At 42.9% G+C, this 8,274-nt stretch overlaps 1 protein-coding gene across 1 annotated transcript in view; it reads right to left on the bottom strand.

Annotated features, from left to right (window-relative positions):
• Positions 1-785, bottom strand: part of LOC126404974 (transmembrane ascorbate-dependent reductase CYB561) — an 11,905-nt gene extending 11,120 nt beyond the window's left edge. The window contains exon 1 of the mRNA XM_050068445.1: positions 696-785. The gene's annotated coding sequence lies outside the window, so the exon portion shown is untranslated. The remainder of the gene's footprint in view (positions 1-695) is intronic.
• Positions 786-8,274: the final 7,489 nt, after the last annotated feature.

The raw sequence follows: 8,274 nt of genomic DNA on the forward strand, positions 1-8,274 counted from the left end.
TTCTACCGTTTTTTTTCCCCGTTAAAGGGTTTTTTGGGGAGTTTTTCCTGATCAGCTGTGAGGGTCATAAGGACAGAGGGATGTCGTATGCTGTAAAGCCCTGTGAGGCAAATTGTGATTTGTGATATTGGGCTTTATAAATAAAATTGATTGATTGATTGATTGATTGATTGACAGTTTCTGACTATTCTGAGAATGTTTCTGATCATTTTTGAGATACAAACTCTTCACACGGTTCTTTAACATCATACAGACTAACTGGATAAACACTCCGCTCAGAGCTCCTTCAGGATGAAAACACACCCTGAGCCCACATCAGCTGTTTTTATCGCGTTTTCCATCAGCTGAGAAACAAGCGGCTCCAACATGACGGCAGGAAGTGTCGCACCGAGCTGACGGAGTTACATGAGGACATGAGGACATGAATCTCTTCAGTCCTGTCTGCTGCCTCATTAATGTCTGCAGACTCATTATATCGTTCTAACATTATAAGCATGGGCTGTAATAATAATAATAATCATTATCACCTCACACCGCTGGTCACCTGTTACCTGCCACAGATCCGCGCTGTAACTCACTCCTCATGATTTGTAACTTCAGCTCGTGCCCTGATGACGTCATTAACATGAATGAAGCAGCTCTCAGATGAGAACATGAACCATAATAATAATAAAGAAGAAGAGTTTGATACTCACTGCGCTGCTGCAGGCTGAGCTCTGCTCCTCTGAGGAAGTCCTGGAGTCTGGACTCAGATCCGCCTTCCTCCTCCCTCCTCCCACTGTGCACACTGCGCGCGTGCATGTGTGGGTGTGTGTGCTTTGGATGCCCTCCTGAACAAACCCAACCCACGTGACCGCGAGACTGCGACGAGCAAATAAGAAAATGCACTCTCATAACCTGCTACTATCATCATTACTATGAGCAGTTCTGATTATTATAACTGTTGTGATTATCATTATGATCATTATCCTTTTATTATGTTACCACATTATTATATATAATAACATGGGGGGGGGGGGGGGGGGGGTGACTATGTGGATTGATGACTACAGCTCCAGTNATTATGATCATTATCCTTTTATTATGTTACCACATTATTATATATAATAACATGGGGGGGGGGGGGGGGGGTGACTATGTGGATTGATGACTAACAGCTCCAGTTTAAAGGTTTGTTGCCATGACAACGCTGACAGAGTAGGGAGGGGGATGGAGGGAGGAGATGGTGGAGAGATAAAGGAGTCTGTCAGTGAATCAGAGCGACTCGTTAGAGGACCAGCAGCTGATTTAATGTACAACACACACACATATATATACACACACACACACACACCACATCAACACACATATGTGCCATCACAGCTGCGGGAATGAGTCCTGAAACCTGCAGATGTTTTGGTGACAGAAGAAACACAGTGCGTGTGTTTGTTCATGCCCTGTGTCTCAAAGATTCTGGTCTGACATATTAATCTTTCCCCTCGTCTGTTTAAAAAATAAAATAAAATAAAAATCATTTTTTATTCATTCATTCATTTCCCGTAACCGCAAATCGTGTTGGGGGTCGCGGGGGTGGAGCCTATCCCAGCTGACACTGGGCGAGTGGCAGGGTTCACCTGGATAGGGTCCCAGACTAATATTTATTTCTTTATCTATTTATTATTTTTAATTTAATTCTATTTTATTTCATTCATTTATTTGTGAATGTATTATAATTTTATTCTATTTATTTATTTGTTGTTAGGGTTATTATTTCCTCAGCTTCATCAAGGTTGACTTTTATTCTGCTCTGTATTTTAATAGAAGGAACGTCATCTACAAGATGTCGTGTTTTTGCTCGACAAATGTTTAATAAAAAATGTAAAAATAAAATAAAATTGAATTAAAATAATGATAATAATAAAATAAAAAATGACACAAATTTGCAAGAAATTTGTAAAAAAAATAAATAAATAAATAAAAAGAAAGAAGAAAGAAAAAAGAAAGTTTAAAATGACCTGGAAAAAAAGTGTTTAAAATTTTAATAATTCTGTATCATAATTGTAAATATATAATTTATAATTTATAATTATAAATGTAGTTTGTCCCGACCTTTTTACCTATTAATTCTTTGCAATTTGTGAGACATTTCTCATCAAGTTCGTTGCCTTTTCCCCTCATGTGTTTGAAAGTAATCTCACACATTATCTCAGGGCTCAAAGGAAAGGCGTCTTTTTTATCTTATTTTATCCCACTTGTGTTTGTATCAAAGGTGAAGTATAGACAAAGTTGAATCTGTGCTATGTGTTGAGCCTGAACATAGTAAGTGATTAAACTTCCTGGTTGAAGCACAGCAGTGTTTTTGGCTGCAGCCTCCCTCTGTGTCCTCTGGAGGGCGCTGCAGACTTTAATACTTCAGCTGATGATGAGGATGAGGTGCAGCGCTCAGTCAGTGCAGCAGAGGATCAGCAGTGTTCAACCTGAGGTCTGAGGACCTGCCGAGGGTCTCAGAGGGGGACACAGGAAGACAGAGGAACTTCCTGTCTCAGTCAGACGCTCATCTGAAGTCTGATGAGCTCTACTCTAAACTCTAAAAATGTAATATATTACTACTTAAACAACAGTGGTAATATTACTTTACTTTTCCATTACACCCCATAAAACTAGTACCTGTGTATCTCCTCAAACTTCACATGTGTCTCTGTGTGAACGTCACAGTGATCACTGCTGAGTGCAGCTGAGGACAGACAGCTTCTTTTTACCTGGAGGTCTTCAGTTACCTGTGAGCAGTGTTTTCCCAGAGATCTGTCTGACAGACGCAGAGTCACTCATGGAGCAACATTTCATCCACCACATATCCAACCACCAGCTTCATCACTTCTCTGTGTCTGCAGCTGTCCACCAGTAAAGTCCAGTTTGGCTTGTTTAGCCAGTGCAGAGTTACAGCTGACCTCCGAGACGAGGAGGGCTCTCCTTTGGTGGGGTGTATTTCCTGGAGCTTCAGGTCATAGTTGGTGTTTCAGAGCAGAGGTTTGAGGACGTATTTTAGTCCGACTTCCTGCAGCAGCAGAGTTCTTGTCATCTTTCCGAACTTATTGGAACTTTCCAGCTCCTTATATCCTGTCCTTCAAACTGACACCATCCTGTGGCGTATCATACCACCGCGACAGGTGGCTTTTGGCGTCGGTGTCTGACGCGACTTCGGAATGAGAACGGGCTGGTTCATGGTGATGAAGTGGCATGTGACACAGTGTGGTTCACTGATGTGTTTTTCACAGCGATGGATAAAGGAGATACATCAGGTTTGTTGGGTCCGTCCATCACCCCTTCCACCCCGCGTGGACTTTTCAGGTCATTACATTTGTCATAGCGTTTCAACCTGACGCCGTCCTGTGGTGCATCACACTGCGAGAGAGGTTCCATCCAGCTGCGTTACAAACGGATTTGACAACATGTTATGCGTACGACCCACTGTGGGGGATTTAAAAAGTATCTGATAGCAGTTAGCAGCTAACTCAAAGAAGAAAACCATCTCTGTGTAAAAAGTGCTAATGTCTCTTCAAGGCGTTATTCTGCCTCACTGTGCTGTATAAAGGGTACAGTCGCTGAACGGGGGGACAGGTGGTAACAGCGCTGAGACAACTTGTGTGTAAAAGAGACAGTCAGGAGGGACGGGAGGGACAGGTGTGAAGTTTGATGAAGTGTCACATGTGCAACCCACCGCAGGAGATTTAAAAAGCAGCGTACAGCTGTTAGCAGCTAACTCAAAGAAGAAGAAAAGCAGCTGTTAGCAGTTAGCAGCTAACTCAAAGAAGAACAGCAGCTGTTAGCAGTTAGCAGCTAACTCAAAGAAGAACAGTAGCTGCTAGCAGTTAGCGGCTAACTCAAACAGTGAGGTCCAGGAGCTCCTTACCCTCCGAGCAGAGGACGAGATTAGCCGCCATATAACAGGGACACTAAATGATTGTTATTGACATGTGATGTCATTGTTATTGTTTATAAAGAGCTGCTGACACGTATGTTACATGTCACACTAGAGGCTGATGCTGTTGTGTTACATGTCACGCCTCTTTTGACTCTGTGATGTCATCATACTGTCTGACATCACACACTGGAGCGACATGATGGCGCCGTTGTTTGGTTCTGTATTAAAATGTAAAGGAGGTGTAAAGAAGCACCACCTCTGTGCCATGAAGACAACTGTCAAGGCGTCCATCATTAATGTCATAAACTGGAGGCTAAAGCTGTGTGTGTGTGTGTGTGTGTGTGTGTGTGTGTGTGTGTGTGTGTGTGTGTTACATATTGACATGTTATTTGTTCATCTCTCTCTGTCCAACTTTAACGACACCGGTGGGCCCAGTCTTTGGCCCGTTCTTCAGGATGACTGGACACATTTTTTTTTCCTACCTGTGTGGGTTTGAACCTGTGACGCTTCCATTAGTCTGAGAGTTTCTATCCGCCCACCGCTGCAGCATGAGGTCACAATTAAAGAAACACTCATTTCAGGATGGAGCAGAGATGGAGTCCCGTTCTGCTGCTGCCTGTGTCTGCTGGCTGGCTGGTGTTGGGAGGTGGCGTTCAGTTGATTTTTCAAGGCGTCTTTTGGTTGCTCAGAAACGACATTGTGGATCCACTTCAGATCCACCGACTACTGCACGAAAACAGAACACAAAACTCTGAACTTTAGTCCTCCTAAACTGAAATACAGACTGTGGGAAAAAGAGACATTAGTTTTAAGACTTCGCAACTCAGTGGTTGGTTGTTCCATTTCACAAATACAAACTTGATGTCAGACATATACTCTAACACTTCCCTGAAGTAACGAACCAGCACAAAGCGTGGATGGCAGTGGTCAAATGACGCCAGAAGTCACTGACCAAGCAGACTTCGGCGTGAGACCAGGTTAGTTTAAAAAGTCCCAAGTCGTCACACAGTGAAAGAAATAAATCATTTATAGAAATAAAAAAAATTCAATGCATCATGATGACATCGTATAACTGTGACAATGCTCAACCACTCCATTGGTGCATCCAATGATCTGCCTCCCTATTTCAAACTACTTACAAAAAAGGGGGAAAGTGGGAATGACGTCACCTCCGAGTTGACAACAGTTTTTGCATGACAATGGCGGACAAGTCGCAAAAAACATGGACGCCTGCAAGAAAGTCTTTGGGTGTGTTTGAGTTTAAACTTCTGACTGAGATTGGATTTCCAACTCGGAAACTCGGAGCAACCGCATCAACCCCGACTTATGAATTCAAGATGGCTGCTGGTCACAAACATAGTAATCTCTCAAGACAGATTCTGCAATTTACATTGTAGAATCTGTTGGCAGCCCTGTGTGAAAGACGACTAGAGAGGGGGGGAGGGCGGGGCTTTGAGTTTGAATGATGCTGCGCTTTAACCAATCACAATGGAGGGGGCGTGGCCGAGACGTGCAGGTGTCCCCAGGAAATGTGTACCTACAGAAACAGCAAGCTCCGCGTTCATAGCGACAGCTCCACCCAAAACGCCGTCTCGTCAACGTGAAAAAATTATTTTTTTTTCCAGCGGATGTCTTAGTTACAACATGATTGAGCTAACTGGAGTAGTTTCATGTTGTATCCAACAACGGGAGGCTTTTAACAGATGACGTCCTGATGTTAGCTTTGCTAACTGTCCCTGTCAGCTGCAGCCACTGATGCTTTCTAGACATCGTGATTTCCCAAAACTGAATAAATACCACACATAGCAACACAAAACTGCTTTGCTAGCTCAATCATGTTGTAACTAAGATATCCGCTGGAAAAAAATATTTTATTCACGGACCGTTGATTGAGTTATTACCTTATTTTTATACAGTCTGTGGTTATTACAGACACCGCTAATGGCTAACGTTAACAGCTAACGGTTAGCCCAGCTAATCTACGATGTTATTATTGTTATTATTTACAAAACGTGCACACAGAAATAGTAACATTTGTTCAATCATTGTGTTTATAGACTTAACAAACATCAGATTAGTCTACACGGTGATATAGTGATGTGAAAAATGTGATATATAGCTAATAGCTAGTATTTGTAAACAACACGGCGATTCCCTGGGGGCACCGCCGGAAGTGAAAGGCGTGAGCGATCGCCGAGGCCCCTGCACTTCCGTTAGTCGAAAAACTCCGGGCTGTGCCTCCAGAGATAAAGGAAGAAAAAAAAAAGTTGTTTTTTTTTGTTTGTTTTCTACCGATGGATTTCCAGATTGCATACATAGTGAGTAAACACTCTGCTAAAGTACTGTTTATATATTTGTTTTACATTAGGTCAGCCATACCCAGAGTACTGTTCAATTTTTATCTGTGGGCATGTTGCTACGCTGTCTGTATGTGCAAAATACCACATAGAGCATTGTTATCAACTGATATTGCTAACAGTGGCTACGGCTAGCCCAGCGTTTTTTTTCCAACTCAACTAGAATGCAAAAACTGTTGTGACATCATTCCCACTTCAGACTTCCGACCTCCAAGTACAAAATGAATACACCAAAAGTCCTGGAACTGGGTCAAATATTACGGGACAGTTTTGAAAATTCATTGTTAAAAATGTGCGGGAACCCTGCATCAATGTAGTGCAGTAAAAACTACAATATTTCCAACTATAAAGTCACATAAAATGCAAAAACTCAAAGTACCAGTACCTGTCTGACGCTGGAAGTCACTGACCAAGCGGCAGATTTCAACGACCTGAAAGTGAGACCGGACTGGGAGCTGTACAATGTCCTTGCTTCATCAATTGTGGATTTGATTCCAGCCTACGGCCCTGTGCTGCATGTCATCCCCTCTCTTTCTCCCCCTTTCATGCTTAAGCAGGATTTACACTTGTGCATCAACTCTACAGAGCCCTCACACGTGGCCTACACTGTTGTGAGCATTTTTACCTGTGTGATGGTGTGTCTGTGTCACTCTGCAGTTACACCTCCAGAACACTAGTTGGGGACAGGGTTTCTGTGAAGTGCTGTAAAGTTTAGTTGAAACAAACTCACAAATACAACATGCTAACGTTATTAGCACAAGCCTATGGCATTTTACATTGTATAAATTAGCCTAGCAGCTAACAGACTTTTCCTCTACTCATATGAAGCCAGGGACAACAGCAACATTTAACAAAGGTAACGTTACAAAATTCAGCTCCATTACAGCTCACAAGGTTCACTGACAAAACAACTGTCTTATACTAAACACGTTTTCACCACAAATACAACATGCTATCGTTATTAGCACAAGCCTATGGCACTTTACATTGTATAAATTAGCCTAGCAGCTAGCAGCTCATATTTCAGCCAGGATAAATCACACACAGTGTGTGGAGGCTTTATTGTCTTCACAATTTATTGTTTCTTATCTGTGAAGTTTAATTTTAGTTTCCACTGAGGGAAATGGTTTCAGCTTACAGAGACAGACAGGAGGTCTGCGTCACTGTGACCCTGACACAGGATCAAGAGTTACAGACGATGGACGGATGAGATGACCTTTGACCTTCACCTCTGTCAACCAATCGACAGCCCATCTGCTCCGAAGACCTCCACCAATCACTGACGTCCTTTAAAAATACCCACGAGGCACCTGTGGAGTAGTCAGACTGAGGACAGCGTCTCCATGGCAACAACATCATTACTAGAATAGCTCTCTGTTTCTCTCTATTTCTGTCTCTCAGTCTCTCCGTCCTTTCATTCCACCTCCCGCTCCCTCCATCTCCCTCCATCTCCTTCTTTTGCTCTGTTCATGCAGAATGTTTCTCCTCTCTGTTTTCTCTTTCTCCACCCTCCTTCATTTCTACTTTCCCCCATCCATCCTCCCTCTATCTTTCCTTCTGCTTCTCCCCTCCACCCTCCCTCCTCTGTCGCATCCTCTTACCTTCCTTCCACCCTCATTTTCCCCCGATCTCCACCTCTTCTGTTCCCTCCTCCTCATCTATCTGTTTTGCAGTCACATTGTGCAAAGAGTGAAGATATTTATAGCTTCGACTGTTTCCTTCTCTCCTCTCCTTTCCTCTCCTCTCCTCTCCTCTCCTCTTGGTGTATCAGGTGTATACAGGACAACAGAGGTGTGTTCATTAGTGACATTACTGCAACAACAGATACGATATATAGCTCCTCCTCCTCCTCCTCCTCGTATCCACCTTATTTTCAAACACGGAAGTAAATAGTGATCAACTTCCGTTTTTTTGTGCGTGACTTCCAGTCAGCCGCTTTCCCTCATGCTTTCCCTTACCGGAGCTAACGGTGCAAGCTAATTTTTTTTCAATTTTCAGTTGTTTATGTTAGTCAAT

This window comes from Epinephelus moara, chromosome 18, assembly GCF_006386435.1.
Source record: "Epinephelus moara isolate mb chromosome 18, YSFRI_EMoa_1.0, whole genome shotgun sequence".
NCBI classification, from domain to species: Eukaryota; Metazoa; Chordata; class Actinopteri; order Perciformes; family Serranidae; genus Epinephelus; species Epinephelus moara.